General features: G+C 39.0%; 1 pseudogene; it reads right to left on the minus strand.

The window, feature by feature from the left end:
- LOC113271927 overlaps window positions 1-24,606 on the minus strand; it is a 170,324-nt pseudogene that overhangs the window by 50,878 nt on the left and 94,840 nt on the right.

The following is a 24,606-nucleotide window of genomic DNA, read 5'->3' on the forward strand; positions in this document are numbered from 1 at the left end:
TTCTCTTGTGTAATGGTGAAAAGTCTAGTTCAAGACTCTATTACACTGTAGTCTTGCATAACCCAAGCATCAACCCGAACATTGCATTTGTTAAAACTCATTGTATGAGGAAATTTCTTTTAGCTCGTTAGAGAAAATCAGGTATTAAAGAAATTTGACAACTGAAAGAACTTCCAATCAAAGGTCTCAGTGGCAGATATTCAAGTTGGCCTATTTTTTCAATTTCACTGATTTTTTAGGCTAAAATGAAAAGGTGATATATCTTTAAGATATAAGATATTAAAGGAGGTGAACAGCCAAATTTCCTAACTTATCAATGTAATTGTAAAGTTTCTCTAATCTTTTGGAAGAAAACAACACCAGCCAATTAGTAGTTGAGGTGGAATTCAGAAGCCACTTATTATATCCTACTTTTGCTCGCATCTACGACGTGACGACTGTTCAGATATCCAGTCTTGAGTCGAAATATCATTTTCTTCCCCAATTGAGCGTGCACCACCTCTAGGGAAAAAAGAAAAGAAAAAAACCGCACCAAGCAAAAAACCCAGAAAAAAGTAAAAACACGAGCCAAAAGAAACTACTTCTTGGCATTCCAAATGCCTTGAAGTACAATCATCGGACTTCAAATATTCCTTAGCTGAAATTTGTATTCTTCCGGTTGTACTTTCCATACTTTCTGATTGATCAGATGCTACTGACACGGAAGCCGTGAACGTCACATGATTGTGATTAACTTGAATTGTAAAAGCATCACTGAGTAGAGGTCCTTTGACCCTTATTTTAATGGCAGATAAGTTTAGCCGGAATTTTGTGAAGTGGGAAACCTGAAGAAGACCGCCACATTTTGCTCCTATTGTTTCAAACATCTCTGAATTCCAAAGAGAGAAAGGAACTCCCCTAATTAAAACCCACTTTGCTGTTATCTCCACTATCTCAGCTGGAGAGAGTAGGTTCATGCTAGATGACCATCGGACAAATTAGAACTGATTGTTTTCAAAAACCCATGGTTTTTGCTTAAACAAATACTCTCCTTCGTTACTGTTTTTTATGCAGAATAAACCTTGAGTAGAAGAAATAGGTTGGAGATGGAAATCACTTGCAAACTTGAATCTTTCACTCATAGCTGCTCCTACTCGTTCCCATGAATGAATATGACTCTTAGCTTCAATAACAACCATCATATTCCAATTTATAAAGTCTACAGTGTTGTTTTCATGAATTGTAGCTGAGGATATCTTCTGAGGACTGTAGGTCGGACAGATCGTGCAGGAGAGTAGACGGCCTGTAAGATGAAGTGTACACCAGCTGGTAATATTATTGTCGGCTAGAGTTTCTCCATCTTTCAACTCTCTACTAGCATAAATCAAACGTTGATCGCCTGGCAACATTCCTACCTTGTCTTGAACCTTAGACTTAAGGCTCTCAACAGTGTCTGAAGTCTCTACGTCGATGGTAATGGTCTTGCGCAGTCAAGGTTTTTACAAAGATCTGCATCTGTATGTATATTGAATTGAATGAAATAAACATTGATCAACAACATACAATCAAAGGATAAACATTATTGTCCATACACATGCACATAAAATCACATGGTATCTAGAAACAAGAAATATTGATTAACTAATTAGAATCACCCAAACGAAAAATAAGTTAAGCAGGTAACAATTGAGAAGCAAAATAGTTAGGTTAATCAACTCCAGCATATAATCACCTCCTAATCGCTGCCTGCATATATCAAGATATCTGAATCAACCTAAACAAGAAGAAAAAGCGTACGAAAGCAGATAGATGATCGAGATAATAAACCCCAGATTACCTTGAAAGGGAGTTGAAAAATATTCGTTGACTGCTGAAAACCAAGTTTGATGCGTTTTGAACTCTCCGGCCGAGGGTCTTACATACAACTACTATTTAACCAGTAAACCACAAATTGTGAGGTCTTTGGAGTTTCATTATATGGTATTCTGGTTAGATAAGATATACATGGACTGCTAACAATTTGATGATAAGGGAAAGACTAAGTCTAGATAAGTATACAAATGTGATACAGTTAATCGAAAGCTAATCTAGAAAATAAAGAAGCTATGTACATATTGTACTGAATAAGAGGAGAATATATGAGAATATACACTAAGATATGGTTCAATTATAAGTTGAAAGGGAGTAAACCCTAGATTACCTTGAAAGGAGTTCGAAAAATATTCGTTGAGTTCTGAAATGAAAACCAAGTTTATTGCGTTTTGAACTCTCAGGCCGAGGGTCTTAAATACAACTACTACACTAAACCACTCTCCCAGGGACAGGCCTATGAAAGTGCTGAACCAAGCTATAGACCAACCCTGCCGAATATTATACAGTGATATGCAATAGACATTGTCACACAAAAGTAGATGTAGCGACCTAACCCGACAATCTGTTTCTGCACTTGTCTCTGTTTCTTGTTAGTGTGATGAAATGTATTTGTAAACTGTTAACTGAGTTGCACGATATATCTGAACAGATTATGTGCACTAGTAATGTAAACAACTAGGTTAACGAGTAAGAGACAAAAAAGTTAAAGTCTTTCCTCACGGTCGGATCACTCAAATGGTACCCCTGCTAATCCCGGTATCCTTAGGCAATCATGCTAAAAAAACAAGAAAAAAAATCGCAATAAATTAACAACAAAGCAACAGTACTAGAGAATCCAGCCAACCCTAAAAAAGAATCACTAGAAACAGGGATTGATTGAACCTGTGACCTTGTGGTTAACTAGCTGAGCTATTCCAGCTTCGTGGTTCTAATTTCTATTGTTCAGAGTTGCCTTCAGAGTTCAGACGGAATCAGCAAGAATGAGGTTATAGGTTATTTACAGGTTCAGAGTTCATGATTCAGGGTTCATTGTCGATATTGTCATCTAACACGATTAATCTGTGCCTACAATTTTCTTTGTTTGTTCCTCTGGCTAGCAAAATGGAATTAAATCTTTTTACATGGTCGATTTGTAAACTTGTAACACCACTTTCCACAGTTACAAGCGCAAGACATTTAATCATGTATAGAATTTGAAGGGAGTTGGACAATATGTCAAAACAGATTTTGCACACTACTGACGGAAACAATACGTCAACCAATAAAGCAACAACGGATAATTCGAATTTCTAAGTGAATGAAAATAAACATAATAAAGCACACAGTTACTCCTGTTTTCGATCAAAGCAAAAGAAATCGATTCTGAAAAAGAATAAAAAAATCCCAAGCACACAGTTTTACTCCTGGTTTCCATTAGGGATTGAACCTGTGAAACCAGCTGAGCTATTCCAGCTTCGTTGACACTGGTTCTGCTCATAATACAAAATTAGAAGCTCTACATCTGTTTATCAAAAATAGCAAGGTCGGCAGAGTCACGGAGTTGCATTCACAGTCACACTAAGAAATTTCATTGAATGTTACTTGGTTGCTGTTTCCCAAAATATGATTGAAAACAAGAAAGTTACTCAAGTCTCTCCCAAAATAAATATAAATATACCCGACAACGAACAGTTGAACTGTTGAGATCTCCAACAAGGTATCCTAACAACATCCGAGCTATCCTAACAAGGTATATTTCTATTTTGCAGTCCTTTATCTTTTGGGGCTTAACTTCCGTTTTGTTTTAGTGCTGATTCCCCAATCCTGGTGGTCCTAACCAAGCCTCTTTCAATTTTGCTTTTCTTCCCTAGTGGTCCTAACCAAGCATTCCGTGTACTGCAGAGACTAGTATGTTCCGATGATGTTGTAGAATTGCATGTTGACCAAAGAATGCCTTGAAGTATACTAATCGGATTTTGGATTTTTTAGCTGAAATTTTTGTTCTTCCGGTTGTATTTTCCATTCTGTCTGATTGATCAGCTGCTACTGACACGGAAGCAATGAACGGCACAGGCCTGTGATTAACTTGAATTGTAAAACAGTAACTCCACAGAGGTCCTTTGACCCTTAGTATGATGGTAGATAAGTTCATTCCGACTTTTGTGAAATGGGAAACCTCCAGCAGACCGCCACATTGTGTTCCTATTGTTTCAAACATCTCCAAACTCCAGAAAGAAAGGAACCACTTTGCTGTTATCTCCATTATCTCAGCCTCAGAGAATAGATTCATGATAAATGATGATGGGACAAATTGGAACTGATTGTTTTCAAAAACCGGATACTCTCATTCTTTTTTATTCTCAATGCAGAATAAAACTCTAGTAGACAGCAAATTGGTTAGGGATGGAAGTTACCTAGAACTTGAGTCTTTTACTCTTGGCGGAACCTACTCCTTCCCATGAATGAATATTACGTCTCTTAAAAGTAGTAGCGCAGCTAGTCGGACAGGACTTATAGGAGAGCACACGAGGATGGAGAAAAATAGAAGAGTGGTTCTGAATATTATAGTCGGCTAGAGTTTTTCCATCTTGCAACTGAAAAGTATATATAAATCAAACGTTGCTGGTCTGCCGGAATTCCTTCCTTGTCATGAATCTTAAACTTAAGGCTCTCAACGGTGTCTGAACTTTCAACTTCGAAAGTAAGGGTCTTCATAAACAGGATAAATATCTGCATCTGTATATTGAATTGAACGGAACAAATAGTACGTGATCAACAACATAAATATAACAATTGAACTTGTATAAACATGCACATTGAGTATCTAGAAAGAAGAAAACTTTAATTGACTAACTAGTACTCCATAATCAACTCCTTATAGTTGCATGCGTTCGTGAATCAACCAAAAGTAAAAAACAACAACAACAAGGTATAGTCACATTTAAAGATTGAAAAGGTAACCCTAGCTTACCTTGGAAGCAAGTTTATCGATATTCCTTTAGTCGGCCAAAAAAGAGATCGAGCTCAGTAAAAAAAACCGGGGGAATAGAAGAAAGGGATATATATATTAAGAAACACAACCATATATATATTGATGGAAAGTTCAAAGTTGAGTTCTGAATTCCAATGACTGACACGTGGTACAATTTGTTAACTAATACAATCAGTTACCTATTAAAGAGTGAGATTAATGATCTTTTGAAGGAGGCAGTAATTCTTAGGTCAAAAGTTCTGGTAATTTGATGAAGAATAAACTAAGAATAGAAACACTTTTTTTTTTTGAAATTAGGATCAGTGTACAACATGAGCTTCATTCTGATTTATTTTTTTTTGCAACGGTATTTGTAGGAGTGAAATATCGCACATTCATTATGTATGCGAGATAAAGGTAATCTAAGGTAGGGGAAGACCATCGCACATGCTAAAATTAGGATGACGTATTTAATGATGTCAGCATAGTCACGAGTAAAGTGTGATGATCTGTGCGAAGGTGCAAATTGTGCGAAGTTGAGTGAATGTACATGAGCGATTGTAACGCACAACGATCCCGAAAATAGGGATCTATTAGCTGTCATCCACTATGCAATACCCTATATAAGGGGATTGAATGTGTGTATTGAGGGAGATCTCTAAAATGAGTGTTAGACAAGAAATTAGGAGAGAGAAAGTTTATTTTGAGAACAAGTAAAATCTTTGTAATATTTTGTATTCAATCCCAAAATCTTGATTAATAAACGAGTGATTTGCATTATGATTACTTAGAAAATTACATAATATTGAATGGGGATAGACAAACCCTTTCGATGAAAATTGAAAAGATACGTACAATTAGTCCTATAAATATTGGCAGTCTACGAATTGTGATTCACTTATCTTTGATTGATTAGTTAACTTCCGATCAAAGAGAAGCAGTATATAGAGATTTCTCTAGCAAACGATCTCATCCAGTCACAATTCCAAACTGCTCGTAATCCCGTCACGACATATACGTACACACCATTTTGCAATTTACCTTATTCTGGTTCTTATCGCTCATCGATTTAAATTTGACAACTGGGGATCACCAACCAGGGAAGAACATTCTTTATAAAGAAATGGACGATACAAAAGAAAAGAAAGAAGATTTAATCATAGTTATGGTCGATAGGATTATATCTGTTCTTTCTTGATATTTTTTTTTTTTTTTTTTTTTGAAAAAGATAAGATGGAATTAGAAAAGAAAGTGCCAAGACAGCACCCTCGAAAGATACATGAGAGAAAAAAGAACTTACAACTGACTATTCTCTAAATAAGATTTTCCAATCAAAAACGAAGTCATCTAACTTCATGTTTTTGAATGAATCAACATTAACAGACCAACTAAGCAACAACAACTTTATATCTATAATAAAGAGTTTAAAGTTTTTCTCTTTCTTCCTTCTTCGCTATTTGAATGTCATTTCTTCCAACCACACCACCCACCACAAAGAAAACGGAAAGACAATATCGCAAGAACACAGCAGGTGGTCGAAAACTCGAAAACTCAATTCCACTTCCATAGAGAATCAATAATGGTTGTGGGATGAACCCCAGGCAAAACCCAGCTGTTGAAGAAATGTTCCCAATCTTCCAAATGAGGAAGGGCCAGTGGAGAAACAAATGTTCAACCGATTCCTCATTATTATCACAGAACCCACATAAATTCACCACTATCATACCCCTTCTCGACAACATAGAAAGAGTGGGAACAACTCTATTTGCAGCAGCCCAAACCAAGAAACTAACCTTAGGAGGGATTGTCTTGTTCCAAATGTATTTAGATGGAAATTTTGGAGGAGTGATATGTCCTTGATCATGCATAAGCCAAGCATAGCAAGAACTAACAGAGAACATACCTTTGGGGTTGTAAGTCCACTCCCGTTTATCATCGGTTGCAACAGGAGCTCTTCGATCGTCTAAAAGTCTAGAGAATTCTGTAACATCTTTAATTTCCTGATCCTTAAGCCTTCTACAAGGGTCAATGTTCCAAGACGGTCCAGCCCCGTCATCGATGTACATATCTTCAACTGTAGCTTCCTTCTTTCTGCTGATTTTTCATAGCTTTGGAAATAACTCTCTAAGAGTTTTTTCATGACACCAAACATCATCCCAAAAATTCGTCTTATTTCCTCTACCTATTGAAATTTTGGACCCATTTTTAAGGAAAGCAGACTGATTGAGAATACCCCGCCATAACCCCCACCCATACGTTCTTTTTGAGTCTTTAGGTAACCAAACTTCTTCAATGCCGCCGAATTTCTCAAAAATGATTTTCCTCCACAAACTCATCTTCTCCTCTCCATATCTCCACAACCATTTTGTTAACAAAGCGTCATTGGTAACCTTTAAATTTCTGATGCCCAGACCGCCTTCACTCTTAGGGACAGAAACTTTTTTCCACGACCTCCAATGAAGGCTTTTCTTGTTAATAGTATCTCCCCAAAGAAAATTCCGCATCAGTTTTTCTAATTTCTTCGCTACTGAAATAGGCATTTGAAAAAGTGAAAGATAATACAAAGGGATGGATGCTACCGCGCTATTGATGAGCTCAACCCTTCCGGCTTTCGAGAGGTACCTTCTCTTCCAAGGAGCTAGCTTCAGAATCATTCTTTCAATCACAACATTCCAAACAGATCTTAGTCTAGTAGACGCCCCAATAGGAATCCCAAGATAAGAAATTGGAAACTCTCCAACTGCACACCCTGCTAATCCTGCACATTCTTGAATACATTCCTGCTGAACCCCAATACCCATCATGGCACTCTTAGCGAGGTTAATTTTCAGACCTGTTTTGGCCTTGAAACTCTCTAACACCTCCATAAGCTTTTGAACTTCTTCTACCTTCGCATCTAGGAATACAATTGTGTCATCCGCGAATTGAAGATGAGAGACTTCCATACCATTTTCTTTCACATAAAAACCTTTTAGACAACCTTCAGACTTCGCATTATTCATAAGTTTATTAAAAACTTCAGCCACCAATAGGAATAATAACGGAGATAGAGGATCTCCCTGCCGGAGACCCTGAGAAGATTTAAAGAACCCTTTCGCTGCTCCATTGATGATAACTGAAAACCTAGCATTTGAAATGCAATTTCTAACCCATCTTCTCCATTTCAAACCGAACCCCATCTTCTTAAGCACACCTTCTACGGATCCCCAGAGAACATGGTCGTAAGCCTTTTCCATATCCAACTTGCACAAAATCCCTTCTTTTCCCTGCATCTTTCTAGAGTCAATAAGCTCATTTGCAATTAAGATTCCGTCTAATATCTGTCTCTCGGCTAGAAAGGCACCTTGAGATTGAGAAATCAGATTTGGGATAACCACCTTTAATCTATTGGCGAGAACTTTTGAAAAGATCTTATAGATAGTACTGACCAGGCTAATAGGCCGAAAATCCTTCAACTGAAAAGCGTCTTTCTTCTTCGGAATCAATGAAAGAAAAGTGCAGTTTAAGCGCCAATTGACACCCCCAATCTTATTAAATTCCTTCACCACTTTCATAAAATCGTTTTTAATAACTTCCCAAGAAACTTTGTAAAACTCAATCGGAAACCCGTCGGGCCCTGGAGACTTATTCAGCTTGAATGATTTGATAGTCGACATGATCTCGTCTTCAGAAATTTCTCTTTCAAGCCAAGTGCTCTGCATCTCTGAAATAGTTGAAAAAGACAGCTCTTCCAGGTCAACATCCTCCTCCTGATCTCTAGTATACAACTTCTCATAAAACTCAGTCACCTCTTTGATAATTCGATCTTGACACACAACCTCCTCTGTACCAATCATCAACTTAAATGATGAGTGCCAAATATTGTATATATTTATCCCTTTTTGTTGGCATTTTAACTCATCTTTTGTGCATTAATTCTACATTTTATCCCATATTCTGTATTTTCATTGTTTTCAAGAATAAATATTTTTATTAATTAATTTTGCATTTTTAGGTAATAAATAAAGTTCGGATGAGTCGCGGAGCGAAAAGAGCAGAAAAGTAGTGAAAAGCCGGGAGAAATCACGCAAGGAAGCCGCGAAGAATGGTGCGCACAACCTCATTTTCCACACACAAAAACGCCTCCGTTCTCAGCCATCAGATCAGTTCTCAGAAGCATCCGACGGTCGCTCCTTCATAGAGCATCAAAATCTGAAGTCTCTGCCAAGCACCACAGCGCTGAAATTCCAAGCCTTCAGATTAGATGGTAGTTGAATCCAACGGTTGCTCCCTTGCTGTTCATCAAAGTTTGATATCCCCGCCTTACACTATAGCACCTAACCTAATCTAGCACCGTTCGTTTCGTTGTATCCCTTCATCCGACGGTCGCTCCCCGCTTGCCTCCGCATCACCGTCCGATCTACCTACCAGCTCCACATCCCACGGCTCATCCTCGCTGTTCATCCAATTTGATGAAGCCGCCTAACACCCTAGCAACCAAACCCTATACCAGCTACCCAAACGCACCCTTCTCCCAAACCATCGACTTCACCTCCCCCATTCCTCTCTGCAACTTCACCACCCTCTTCAACAGAACCGTACCACCACCTTCTTCACCTCCACTGCCACCACCACACCTCCACCATCATCACCCTATCGACCAACAACCAAAACCCATCTCCCCCCTAGCCCTCTAGTTCCCTATTTTCTCACTTTTTCACGCTTCTTTGCCTGAATCCCTAGGCGTGAAAAACTGATGAATTAGGTAACCTAGAGTTGCAATTGGCGCATGAGAAGAGGTCAGGGAGCAATTACAAAGCATGGGTCGACGATTTCAAGGATCAATTTCAAAAAAATTAGGTAACCCTAATTCAACTGATTTTTGGGGAAGAACCCTAATTTTGTAGTTTTGGGAAATTGGGTCTGTGGGTATAAATATGTATTGTTGGGTTGTGTTAAAGACATGCTGGACTAGCCAGTGTCCAGAACTTTCAAGTTCTGTTAAATTTTCAAGCTCAATTCAATTTCAGTTATGTTCATTGTTAGTGTTTACCCTGTTAATGTGTTCATTGTTAATTTCTGTTAATGTGTTCATTGTTAGTGTTTATCCTGTTAAAATTTGTACTCCTGTTTAATCATGTGTTCTGTTAATGTGTGATGTTCCTGTTGATGTTTATCCTCATTGTTTTGTCACTGTTAGTGCCATGTTTAGTTTAGTGTTAAGTTTGTGCACTTTGAAGTGATGGAATGCTAGGCTAGAAGCCTTTGAAGCTTTGATTTGATTGTGTAATGGAAGAAATCAGTGCTCATAGCAAGCTGATTATCTTGCCATTCCTTTTGTATGCTTAGGTGCATTGTGTTGATTGAGTAGTTGGGAGAAACTAGTGCTCATAGCAAGCTAGTTTTCTTCCCATTCTATAGAATGCCTTAGTTTTGCTCCATTTCAGTTTCATTATCATCCCTGCCCTTGGCTTAGGCCTTGGTTCATCTTGCACTGTTTTATGCTTGTAGTTGCTGTGTTCTTTCCCTTTGCTATATTGCCTTGTTTTGCTTCTTGAGTCATTGTCTTGTTAAACTTTCTTCACTGTTTTCTTCATTGTCATCTTTGCTTGCTGTTATCTTGTTGTTTACTGCATTGCTTGTGCAGCTGTCTAGTTTTCTTTTGCTGTTTAGTTTTTCCATTGCTTTTGCCCTGTTGTTGCTTCCCTACCCTGCTACTCAGTGTTTGTGCAGCTGCCTTCTTTACACTGCTGCTGCTGTTGCTGCTGTTTTCTCCAGTTTGTTGCTGCAGTACTGCTGCTTTCTTTCTTTCCTGCCTTGCAAACTGCTAGTGCTGCTGTGCACTTGCCTCTGCCCTGCAGTACTGCTGCTGCTGGTGCCTTCTCTGTGTTGCCTCTGCCAAGCTGCTGCTGCTGCTGTTGCTGCTGTCAAGCTGCTGCTGCTGTTGCTGCTGTCAAGTTGCCTCTGCTGTTGTTGCTGCCAAGCCTGCAGCCAAGCAAAAGCCCATCAGTCCAGTTCAAAGCTCAAGTTCAGTTCCTCAAAGGCCCAGATCCTTGACTGAAACCAAAGCCCAAGGTTTAGTTCATTGAGGCCCAGTTCAGCCCAAGCCTAAGTTTAAGGCCAAAGCCTAGTGTACTGATAGGCTAGATTCAATCAATTGTGGGCTTAACCCAAAAGCCTGAACTCACTATAAGGCCAAAGCCCAGTTACACTTCAAAGACCAACTGAGCCCAAGCTCAGTTCATTTTATTGTTATCAAACCCATTAGTACTCAAAGCCCAATTTAAGACAACAGGCTTCATAGCCCAATAGCAACTAGAACCCAAAATAGTTAGAACACTCCAAAACACACCCGATCTCTGTGGATCGACCCGTACTTGCACGAGCTACAACTGACGACCGTGCACTTGCGGTATTACTGTAGGCCCCTCTTTTATTGCGCTTAATTTTATACATATCTCCGGGCCCACTAAGTTTTTGGCCGGGGATAATTTTTAGGACCTTTTAGAAGCCTAACAAGTTTTTGGCGCCGCTGCCGGGGATTGGTGCTGTGTTTTATCTGTGTTTTTCTTAGCTATTTTGCATTTCATTGCATAGCATTTGCATCTGCATCTGCTTCCCTTCATTTGCTGTTGGACCTGCTGTTCTGAACCTGTTTTTCCTCTGCTGGGACGCCACTAAGGAAAAGAACCAAAACCCAACTGGGTTTTTGCAACAATATCAGAGCAGCTGGGCTGTGCTAAAAAGTAAGCCTAAACCCATTCCATTGAGAGAACCCAACCTGTGGGCTTCCAAATTTCTTTAATTGTGGGCTTGTAATAATTAACCCAATTTTTTGGGCTTTTTATTTTTCTATTTTGGGTTTGTAATTAATTATTTTTGGGCTTGTTTGTTTAATTTGTGGGCTTGTATTTATTTTGTGTGGGCTTGTTTAAATTCTTTCATTGGACTTGTATTTTGGACTCTGGATTTAAACCCAGCTGAGCTTATAACCGATTGTGGGCCGCAGCCTTCCTTCCATTCCATTAGAGGACAAACAGTGGGCTTGCTCCCATTTCAAAAACCAAATTTTATTTTTTTTTTTATTAAAAAAAAAAAAAAAAAAAAAAAAAATTTCTTGCTCCCATTTTTAAACCAAATTTTCTTTTTCAAATCCCATCAAAACCAAAATTTTCCCAAAAATCCAAACCCATTAAAACCAAATAGTGGGCTTTGTGTCTTTTCAAAATGGGCCAACCTCATGCTCTCCATGAATACATGTATCCGTCAATAAAATTCCATTATCATGTATTGTATTACCTCAAACCAATAACCCTTTTAAAATAAATGCAAGCATGATACAAATACTTCCTATATTTCGAGGGTTCGATTCTGAGAACCCCTATACTCATGTGAGAGTTTGAACAAATTTGTCGGACTATGCAACCTGATCAATGTCCGAAGACTCTCTGAAATTGCGTTTGTTTACATTTTCTTTAAAGGAAAGGGCCAAAACATGGTTTTACGGTTTGAGACCACAATCAATCACCACTTGGGAACAACTCACTAATCAATTTTTCCAAAATTTTTTCCACATCATAGGACCATCGCTATTCGTCAAAATATCAATTGTTTTGTCCAATTGGATGAGGAAACTGTTTTTCACTATTTTGAACGTTTTAATGATTTGTTGAGTGAATGTCCGCACCATGGAATTGAGAAGTGGAGACTTGTCGTCATCCTCTATGAGGGACTAGACTTTAAATCTCGAACCATGGTTGAATCTATGTGTAATGGTGAGTTTATTGATAAATCTGTGGATGATGCATGGAATTTTTTAGCCGAGATTGCAGAGAAAACCCATCAATGGGAATCCGTTAGGGAAACAGGAACAACACCACATGATATGAGTCACCCCATGAATTAGAGTTTTATTCTTGTAATAGCTCCGACCTTAGGATTGAAAATTATCCTAGATTGCAAAATGCCTATCATGATGATGATGATTATGATGTTATGTTAGAAGAACATGTCTATACTGAAAATGTTATGGAACCTTTGGGTTCAAATACATTAGGCTTCTCTGCCCCGACCTTAATGCATGATATTTCTTCTAGTATTCCATGTGATGTTTCCCCTGATGTGCCGATACATGAAAATCAATCTGTTGATGATGTTGATAATTCTGATTGTGATCTTGCCAATTTGATTGATGATTGTGAGCATGATGTGACATGTGTAGATGAGTTAGAAGATTTTGATTTGATTGATAATGATATGCCTATTCTTCTACCTAAGTCACAATCTGATGGCCTTCCACCCAACCTAGATTTGGTTTGTAACAAAAATTTAAACCAACTTTTCTGAAAATTCCTAATCTAGGATTGGAACTGTGTGCCTCCCAAGTCCTCTTGGACTATTTTGCTTCAAAATATAACACTTTTAAAGAGCCACAGTTGGAAATTGCATGTTTGCCCATCCCGAAAACAGTCCATTATGAGTTAGACCTTTTGAATCCTGAACCCCTAAAATTGTTAGATTTTGTGCTTAAAAGTAACCTGTTGAAAAATTTTGGTTTAGGGGTGATTCATTCGGTTTTTCACTCTCCTCCCATTTAAGTCCAATTTTAGTGTTTTGAAACTTTCTATGTCTCTACACTTTTTCTTTTGGGTTGATCCTCAACTCTTTAGATTGTTAGTGTATGGTGAATTTTTTGTATATAATCCAGTAGATAAATTTTAAAAACCCTTTTGTTCCTTTTGTATATATTTTGCTAATCCAATATGATCTCGGCTGAAATATGTTGGATTTTTGCCTTGAATAACGGAGTTTTAATTCTGCTTTCGCCGAAATCGGGTATTCTCTCTCCTTTTACTCTACTCAGCATGTCCCTTTCCATATGTTGCATTTTAATCTTTCCATATTTTGAAACATTGAGGACAATGTTTAGTTTAGGTTTGGGGGTATAGAGTAGATACCATGATAATTTGCTATAATTGAAAACGAACTCCTTCTTTTTTGAAAAAAATTGAAAAATTCCAAAAAAATTGAAAAATCAAAATTCAAAAAAATTAAAAAATGAAAAATCATAAAAATGGAGCTCATTTACCTTGAAATGTTGACTCTTGTGCAAATATGTAATTATTAGGAGTCTTAGTCTAGATATTTAGGCACCCTGATTCTAGCACAATTCACATAGTGATAAGAAATTTGCACGCGCACGATCTACCAATACATGTATGGCCTCGATCTTCAAGGTGTTTGATAGGAAGTTACGATTGCCAATCACTTTAGAATACTGAACGAAACTTGACTAGCTTGTTCTTTGGTTGGTTGGGATAGAAGGTGGAGGTTACATTAAGAAAGACAACCATCGAATTTAACTGGGTGCATCAAAAAGGGCTACCTCTTGCAAAGTGTCATGTAATCTTTTGTTTCCTTTTGTATATGTATCAAAAGTGTCTCCTTCAAAAAAAAAAATATATATATATATATATATCAGAAAAATACAAAAAAATCAAGTACTTATCAATTCCATCATCTCTTGTTCCAAAAATAAAATGAGAATAGTCAATGTAAATAAGAGTCATGTAAAGAGTCATCTTTTGTTGTTTCATTGTAATAAGCAAGGAGGGTGTATGCCATTGATGTACAACGCGAGTAATTGTGAAATACCTCCAACTCATTCACAATTCTCGTAAAGTCCGGACAGCTAGCTAGATTTCGACCTCAGTTCTTAGCCTGAGAAACTATCTCTTGGTGATTAGTAGTCATAACTTCAGATCTTTCTTTACACATGTGTAGATACACTTTACACTCTTATCACATGTCTTTTTTTGTTATCAGTGCTAGGATTGTGCCTTCGATAGCTAGATTGACATCTCCATTTTGCTGTGAGCTTAAACTGTTTTGCACATGTCACATTTGATGGAATATGAGCTTATATTTTTTCCTTAGGTTTTGTAGGCACACCTCTGGTAAACCTTCACGAGACTTCACTCGTCCACTAGGGACACTTAGTGGTTTAAAAGGCTTAGTGCATACGCTAAATGCATTCGAGAGACCAGCGACAGTGGTATAGTTAGGATTTCCCTAGTTTTGTTTTACTTGAGGACAAGTAAAATTCAGGTTTGGGGGTATTTGATGAGTGCCAAATATTGTATATATTTATCCCTTTTTGTTGGCATTTTAACTCATCTTTTGTGCATTAATTCTACATTTTATCCCATATTCTGTATTTTCATTGTTTTCAAGAATAAATATTTTTATTAATTAATTTTGCATTTTTAGGTAATAAATAAAGTTCGGATGAGTCGCGGAGCGAAAAGAGCAGAAAAGTAGTGAAAAGCCGGGAGAAATCACGCAAGGAAGCCGCGAAGAATGGTGCGCACAACCTCATTTTCCACACACAAAAACGCCTCCGTTCTCAGCCATCAGATCAGTTCTCAGAAGCATCCGACGGTCGCTCCTTCATAGAGCATCAAAATCTGAAGTCTCTGCCAAGCACCACAGCGCTGAAATTCCAAGCCTTCAGATTAGATGGTAGTTGAATCCAACGGTTGCTCCCTTGCTGTTCATCAAAGTTTGATATCCCCGCCTTACACTATAGAACCTAACCTAATCTAGCACCGTTCGTTTCGTTGTATCCCTTCATCCGACGGTCGCTCCCCGCTTGCCTCCGCATCACCGTCCGATCTACCTACCAGCTCCACATCCCACGGCTCATCCTCGCTGTTCATCCAATTTGATGAAGCCGCCTAACACCCTAGCAACCAAACCCTATACCAGCTACCCAAACGCACCCTTCTCCCAAACCATCGACTTCACCTCCCCCATTCCTCTCTGCAACTTCACCACCTTCTTCAACAGAACCGTACCACCAACTTCTTCACCTCCACTGCCACCACCACACCTCCACCATCATCACCCTATCGACCAACAACCAAAACCCATCTCCCCCCTAGCCCTCTAGTTCCCTATTTTCTCACTTTTTCACGCTTCTTTGCCTGAATCCCTAGGCGTGAAAAACTGATGAATTAGGTAACCTAGAGTTGCAATTGGCGCATGAGAAGAGGTCAGGGAGCAATTACAAAGCATGGGTCGACGATTTCAAGGATCAATTTCAAAAAAATTAGGTAACCCTAATTCAACTGATTTTTGGGGAAGAACCCTAATTTTGTAGTTTTGGGAAATTGGGTCTGTGGGTATAAATATGTATTGTTGGGTTGTGTTAAAGACATGCTGGACTAGCCAGTGTCCAGAACTTTCAAGTTCTGTTAAATTTTCAAGCTCAATTCAATTTCAGTTATGTTCATTGTTAGTGTTTACCCTGTTAATGTGTTCATTGTTAATTTCTGTTAATGTGTTCATTGTTAGTGTTTATCCTGTTAAAATTTGTACTCCTGTTTAATCATGTGTTCTGTTAATGTGTGATTTTCTTGTTGATGTTTATCCTCATTGTTTTGTCACTGTTAGTGCCATGTTTAGTTTAGTGTTAAGTTTGTGCACTGTGAAGTGATGGAATGCTAGGCTAGAAGCCTTTGAAGCTTTGATTTGATTGTGTAATGGAAGAAATCAGTGCTCATAGCAAGCTGATTATCTTGCCATTCCTTTTGTATGCTTAGGTGCATTGTGTTGATTGAGTAGTTGGGAGAAACTAGTGCTCATAGCAAGCTAGTTTTCTTCCCATTCTATAGAATGCCTTAGTTTTGCTCCATTTCAGTTTCATTATCATCCCTGCCCTTGGCTTAGGCCTTGGTTCATCTTGCACTGTTTTATGCTTGTAGTTGCTGTGTTCTTTCCCTTTGCTATATTGCCTTGTTTTGCTTGTTGAGTCATTGTCTTGTTAAACTTTCTTCACTGTTTTCTTCATTGTCATCTTTGCTTGCTGTTATCTTGTTGTTTACTGCATTGCTTGTGCAGCTGTCTAGTTTTCTTTTGCTGTTTAGTTTTTCCATTGCTTTTGCCCTGTTGTTGCTTCCCTACCCTGCTACTCAGTGTTTGTGCAGCTGCCTTCTTTGCACTGCTGCTGCTGTTGCTGCTATTTTCTCCAGTTTGCTGCTGCAGTACTGCTGCTTTCTTTCTTTCCTGCCTTGCAAACTGCTAGTGCTGCTGTGCACTTGCCTCTGCCCTGCAGTACTGCTGCTGCTGGTGCCTTCTCTGTGTTGCCTCTGCCAAGCTGCTGCTGCTGCTGTTGCTGCTGTCAAGCTGCTGCTGCTGTTGCTGCTGTCAAGTTGCCTCTGTTGTTGTTGCTGCCAAGCCTGCAGCCAAGCAAAAGCCCATCAGTCCAGTTCAAAGCTCAAGTTCAGTTCCTCAAAGGCCCAAAGGCCCAGATCCTTGACTGAAACCAAAGCCCAAGGTTTAGTTCATTGAGGCCCAGTTCAGCCCAAGCCTAAGTTTAAGGCCAAAGCCTAGTGTACTGATAGGCTAGATTCAATCAATTGTGGGCTTAACCCAAAAGCCTGAACTCACTATAAGGCCAAAGCCCAGTTACACTTCAAAGACCAACTGAGCCCAAGCTCAGTTCATTTTATTGTTATCAAACCCATTAGTACTCAAAGCCCAATTTAAGCCAAAAGGCTTCATAGCCCAATAGCAACTAGAACCCAAAATAGTTAGAACACTCCAAAACACACCCGATCTCTGTGGATCGACCCGTACTTGCACGAGCTACAACTGACGACCGTGCACTTGCGGTATTACTGTAGGCCCCCCTTTTATTGCGCTTAATTTTATACATATCTCCGGGCCCACCAAGTTTTTGGCCGGGGATAATTTTTAGGACCTTTTAGAAGCCTAACATTAAACATCGCTTTTTTCCTTCTGTTCCCATTCGCTATTTTGTGAAACATCTTTGTATTCCTTTCCCCATCCTCATGCCAACGGATTTTAGCCCTTAATTTCTACTTCTTCGCTATCAAGACAAGCACTTCATTATAATGTCGACGATGACTAGCCCTCTCCAAAATCTCCACATCTGAAATAGGAGCTGATACCTCTTCCTTCTTGTCCAGAATGTCAATTAGTACTTCCAGTTCCCTTAACTTCTTATCCAAATTCCCAAAAGTCTCTTTACTCCAGCCCTTTAATATTGACTTCAACATTTGCAATTTCTTAGCAAAGATGAAACTTGAAGAACCCTCAAAACACATGCTATTCCACCAAAAGAACATCAGATCTTTGAAACTAGGATGCTCTAACCAGAAAATTTCAACCTTAAAAGGAAAGGGACCAAATAAGATACCACCACTTCGTAGAGACAATGGAGAATGATCTGATACCGTCCGTGTGAGAACACATTGAGCCATCAAAGGGAACTTTTCCTCCCACTCCCCACTAACAACAAATCTATCCAATCTGCATAAAATAGGTGGAATTTGCATATTTGACCAGGTAAATAGCCCTCCATTCAGTGGTAAGTCGCATAACTCATGTCTTCGCAAAAAGGAATCAAACGCCTCATATTCAAATCTGAAGCACTTGGTGTATTTTTTTTCAGACGAGACCCTAATAACATTGTAGTCCCCACCTATACACCAAGGTAATTCCGGCCACTTTGCTCTCACCTCATCTAACTCAGACCAAATTCTAGTTCTATCTGCAACCCCTGTTGGACCATACACATTAGTAAGAACACATTCAAAACCATCACAAATTTTGCTGCCTCTGATGGAAAGACAATGAGTTTGTGGAAACACCTCCTCACAATTAAAAATAGCATCGTTCCACACTGTTAAGATCCCCCCAGACGCACCAATCGAATTTATTGCAGCCCATTGATTGCCCATAGTACCCCATAGACTCCTTACTGTAAAATCATCCATGTGGTCCATTTTTGTTTCTTGAATAAAAACCACAGCTGCCTTTTCAAGATTCACCACAGAGCTAATTGCAGTATCTCTACCTTCAGTCCCCAAACCTCTAATATTGTAACTTAGAATGTTAAAATCCATTAAAACATTCAACCCCCTTCTTTGAAACTAAATTTACATCCTCCACAAAATACTTCAAATTAAATTGAACAATTTCATTCGTTACATGCTCTGCTATATAAGATTCAAGTTGAGAAGATAATGGGTTTGAATCACAATGCTTATCGTCCAACCAAGCAGTACCAAAAAATTGTGAACAAAAAACCCTAGAATTTTGATTTTCCTGAATAGAATTCTTACCAGCAGAAATTGAATCCACCAAACGAGCACCCATGTGAACATCCGTGATTGTCTCAGCTTCCAATCTTCGTCTCTCATCGTCTTGGTCGCAAACACAAAATTCCTTCTTCTTGAAATTCTCTTCATGAATAGAAGACCTCGCCTCAGGGGAAAATCCATGAAGCAGAAACCTCAGAAACCTTTTCTGTTTAAATCTTCTATGATTGACAACCTTATGAATTTTCAACTTTCCTTTTACTCTCCAATTGATGGTCTCACTAAAACAGATCCCTAATTTATCTCTAGCAGGTTCGTCTTCTTTTAGCTCAATTTCTTCGATAGACAGAGAATTATTACTAATAGCACCCGTTAAACTCACTTCAAGAGGAATTGCTGGACTGGTCGTAGTTAATGGCCCGTTTCCTAAGCCCAGGTGTAAGCCCAACGATTCATGCTCCATTGGTTCCAAATTCAAATCGCAAAATATCTTCTTGTTATCTCCCGTTGAAGTGACTGCAGCACATGCACCCAACCCGAGACTCAAATCAAACAAAAGTCCTTTCCTCTCTAACTCACCCTCCAAGACAGCAAACGGACCAGAAGATACTTGAAAAGGATATTCACTTAGCTCCTTCGACTGTACAAAAAAAACCTTTAGGAAAGCCACAATCCGTGATCACTCTATTTCCAAGTAACCCTACTTCAGACCCAGTGTTGCTTTGCAGTCCTAGATTGCTGGAGCTTGAAGGCTTTTCTGAAATGTCAACACCTACGACCGACTTCAAAGCCAAGACACTTTTCCCCATGTCAGTTGTTGCTTTCTTATCAACTAACGACAAGTCTTCACACGCTAACCCATAATTGATATTGTTTCTTACCGAGCGTACATCATTCTCATTAATGCCCTGATCTTTTACGGATTTTTTAGGTACTTTTGTTTCCTCTCTCACCTCTGATGCGACCTTTTCCCCGACTTCTGATAATTTCCGCAATGTACTGTTCCCTTGAATTGAATTCAAAAACTCAAATTGACTACTCAAATTTACCCCTGACGTGGTTGCTTCTCCTCCCTTCTTTCTGCTGAGAGGAGTTACCGTTATAGTTGTTGCCGGAGATAAATTATCGAGAATCAGATGATCTTTACCCTTTTCCTTATCTTTAACCATATGATTAGAACAAGGGGTCTAAAATTGCTCGCGAGATTCAGCTTCCTTTGATTCATCATCATTACGGCCCACTACGATGCACATGATCTTATCTAAGTTGCCTGTCGGAATTACCTGAAGTAACAAACAGATTTCTCTATTATCTATCCACTTTGTAATGGCTGCTGGAATATCTTGTAACTTAGCCTCCACACAAATTGTAGCCTCTGTAAGCTTGAAAAAGCCAGATGTTGCCATTGAAATTGCCACCAACCTTCCCCAGTCTTTAGTTATGCTCATAAATGAAGATTCATTCCATAAATCCAAGGGTAATCCTTTAATTATTAACCAGACTTTAGTTTGAAAAAAGATGTTTTTAGTATCCACCCGCCACATAGGGGACCATTTCTGGAATCGGAAATTACTGAACTGAATGCCCATGTCTTTAATGTTGAGAATTTGATCCATTTGAGAATCATTCTCAGCAATAAATAGTGCATGAGTTGCATCCACCTGCCTCAGACTCATATTCCTCGACCAACCCATCTTCTTCTTAATTGTACTTGCAACAAATCTCCAACCCGGATTCCATCTGCCAGTAGAAACAATAATTCCATAGTCTCTTATCTTCTGAGCTTCAAAACCTGGATTCCATGTTGTTGAGAAAATCTTCGACTGCTTGTCTTCCTTGATTGTAGACACAATCCTTGCGTAGCTTGTCTTATCTGAACTGACCTTGATGCTTTTGGAATTTCGCCATTGAGGAAATTCATTAAGTTTTGGTGGTTGTTGAACCGAAAGAGTCTTTTTTGAAAGCACCCCTTCTAACTGAGAAGCCCACATATCCCATCCCCATCTATCATGACCTGCCGGAAAGCAAAAACTATTCTTCTTTCCAATGTTGTTCGAGTAAAAGAATCGAGTAGCCCTAATAAACTCGCCTTTGACGTTGTGTTGTCTTTCAAATATCCATCTGCACTCTTTCTCCAAGCATTTACACAAATCATATTGAACCTGGGGTCTATTAAAATGGTGTCTTAGAAAACCCACTAGCACATAGATGGATTCAAACGTCAATGAAGCTATCCATGAGAAACCATGGCCTTTTTCCGATATCTCAACCAGAGAATTGTCGACTCTAGTACATGAAAAAGATTTTTGCTCAATATCTAGCCTTCTGATCAAAGCAGCCATTGCAAACAAAGAACTAAAAAAAAAAAAGAACCCAACAAAGAACAGCAGCAGTCTATCTAAGGTCTGTTTTCAATCACAAGTTCAAACCACCAAACATGGCCTAAGCAGCTTGGGACTAGAGTGAACTCAAAATCAAAACCAGAACCCAGAAAGAGACTCAAAGCTAATCTAACACGAGACGGAAAAACTGAATCAAAAATCAAAAGATCTAGAGCAAAAACAAGAACACACCCCACTAACCAAACAGACTCGGACCCAAGGGGAAAGATCAGCACTGCTAATCCGTCCTTGGACGTCGGAGAATATCAATTAGCACACTCCCAAGAAGTTTCAGACCCAAGGGGAAAGATCAGCCGAGCTGATCCGTCCTTGGACGCCGGAAAAGTTCAGGAGGCTGGGTTGTTCAACCATTAATATTTGGAGCTTTCAACCAAAACTGAGACTAAAAAATACGTTTGACCAACTAGAATGCACTACCGTATTTATTCTTTCTTGATATTCGGATGGCGATCATATCTAATTTCCATGGCTTCACATCTCTACAGTCTATACACTCTTACTTTGTGTGTAGTACATCCACAAAACTCCAGAACTTGCCCCAATGCCTACTTATGTTAACAGTGGTATCTCTTTATATCTGGTACACAACTACAATCAAAATCTGATGGCGATGAAATAAAAGAGGGTAGATGACGATGAAATAGAGGAGGGTGGATCAAAAATTCGTTGGCCAAAGCAAAAATAAACATTACGAGTTGTATGAGGAACAATACAATCTTAGGGACTTACTACAGTATTAGCCAAAATCCGATACAAAATGGCTTGCACATTCCAACTGTTAGAATACGGGCATCCAACTCAAAACCAATTGGCAATGAGTGGAGAGGCCCTAAAGGGTTATAAGCCGCGGATCTTAGATTTCCCAACAATGTGGGACTAATAATCTCAACACGCCCCCTCACGTGTAGCCTCGTTGGGTCTAACACGTGGACAAATAAAATCGGGTGACGTGGAGTAAAGGCGCGGTCAAAGACTCGTCGGAAATATCCTACTCCGATACAATGTTAGAATACGGGCATCCAACTCAAAACCAATTGGCAATGAGTTAAGAGGCCCTAAAGGGTTATAAGCCGCAGGATCTTAGATTGCCCAACAATGTGGGACTAATAATCTCAACACCAACGAGCCGTTCGTTATTACTGTGTGAGTAAAAGACCCGACGGCCACGTGTCAGCATCTTAAGGGATGAATACATGATTAGATAATAAGATATAAGCATCGAATCATCCTCTAAAAAGGAGAGTTTGTCTGCATCAAGGCAACTGCACAAGCGTCACATGAATGACGCGTGTAAGGAGAGGTCTAATCTTCTTATACGGACAAGTCTAAAAAGCAGAACCGCATCTAATGAAGGATAAGAACAAGACATGGGAAGACCTGCATCGTGACGGAAGACTCGGACGATCTATACTACGACCCAGAGGTGATAGAGCACGAGGTTCTCCAAATAAGAGCAGCACGAGGCGAAGGAGAGCGAGACTACTCGGAGGAAGAACCAGACTAGCCATCACGAGGGATAGTATAGATCCATTCCGAGGCAGCCAAGACGATGGAAGACACCTCACCAAACTCGGACGATCAGGCCATCACGAGTTTATTCCGCCTATAAATACCAGTTCATGTAGAAGGAGATGGAAAACTTATGGAATCTTAGATGGTATTTATACAGAGAATTCCTGAGAGAGATCTAGATAGAGAGAAAGTGAGAAATCTAGAAGAGATTTATAACTCATTCAAGAGTAAGACCTTAAAATCAATAAGAAAACATCTTGTTTCCCGTAGATGTAGGTCTTCATGGCCGAAGCACGTTATATTCTTGTGTCAATCTTTACATTTCATTCTCTTTACATCTTGTTCATAATTGAATCTTGTATGCTTTAGTAGTTTTTAGTCTTTCATTTCATTTGGATGTAGTCATCAGAAAAGATGCAACTACATTTTGGCGCTAGAAACAGGGAGGTATGAAGATCTAATCTACCTCCCTAATAACAACTCTATATTGTTTTCATAATATTCATGAGAGAAGTGTTTTTTCACACTACAAAGTAGATTTCTGTTGAGATGAATGAGTAGAGATCGGACTCAAACATGATCTTCACGATCTGAGAAGTCCAAAAGAACCTCAAGATTAACAGATCTGTGTTTTTTACTAATTTTCTTTAAGATTTCTTGTTATTTCAAAGATTTTTTATACCTTCATCAAGGAGCTCAGAAGAGTTGTAGATCGGAGTAAAAATGAAGTCTCAAAAACTTCGGTGCTTAAACGATCTCCTCCATGAGCGAGCTGGGAAGAGACACTAGTCAGTAAGCTACATAAGGGAGATATCACCTTATGAGAGTTGAAAAAAGACAAATTTTTCACGATGTTCTTCATTAAACTCAACAAAGTCCAAGATCTCCTTCTTAAGAACCTAAATCTAAGTCAAGGGGAAGGATTAATGAGTACATTAGCATTCATCAAACTCAAAGTTTGTTCAAAATCAAAAGTTAAAAGATGATGAGAGATAGTTCCTAGAATGGGAAAATATGCTCAATCGTCATAATTTGATTTTTTTCCCTAAAGAGGTATAACGTGTCGAAAGAGGTATTTCTCTCGAAAAGTGGGAACTGATAAAACACCTTTTCTTCATCATTAACATCTCGTGCAAAGAGGGAGTGTTTTGAAATTTTTACATGTCTCCAAAATTTACTGCAAAGTCTTCCTGTACAAACTGTCCAGTCTGAACTATAACTTAGTGATTGCACATGACCTGCAAATTTAGGGTCCCACTTTTCTGAAGAAAAGACAAATTAAATGTTATTGAATATATTGCAGGGAAGGTAATGGTGACGCGACGATCTACTCGCAGGAGCCAAGGTGAAAACGGTGGAGCCCAATCAGAAGGACTCGACGATATGGAGCCAGGCGAGGCTCTGATGAATGGAGAAGTCCTAGGAGAGGGACAACCCGATGACCAGTACCATTATCGGGAAGGTATAACTGACAATTATAGCTCCGAAGGCGAGGGAAACCCCTTCGAGATGCATGATGACGTCCATCTGACTCATCCAGGAGGGTTGAACCGTTTGCCAATTAATGCACAAGAGATGAGTTAAATGCCAAGAAAAATATATAGAAATATGCACTTTTTAGCACTCATCAAATACCCCCAAACCTGAATTTTACTTGTCCTCAAGTAAAACAAAACTAAGGAAATCCTACTTATACCACTGTCTCTGGTCTCTCGAATGCATTTAGCGTATGCACTAAGCCTTTTAAACCACTAAGTGTCCCTAGTTGACGAGTGAAGTCTCGTGA

This window comes from Papaver somniferum, chromosome 4 (genome assembly GCF_003573695.1).
Source record: "Papaver somniferum cultivar HN1 chromosome 4, ASM357369v1, whole genome shotgun sequence".
Classification (NCBI taxonomy): domain Eukaryota; kingdom Viridiplantae; phylum Streptophyta; class Magnoliopsida; order Ranunculales; family Papaveraceae; genus Papaver; species Papaver somniferum.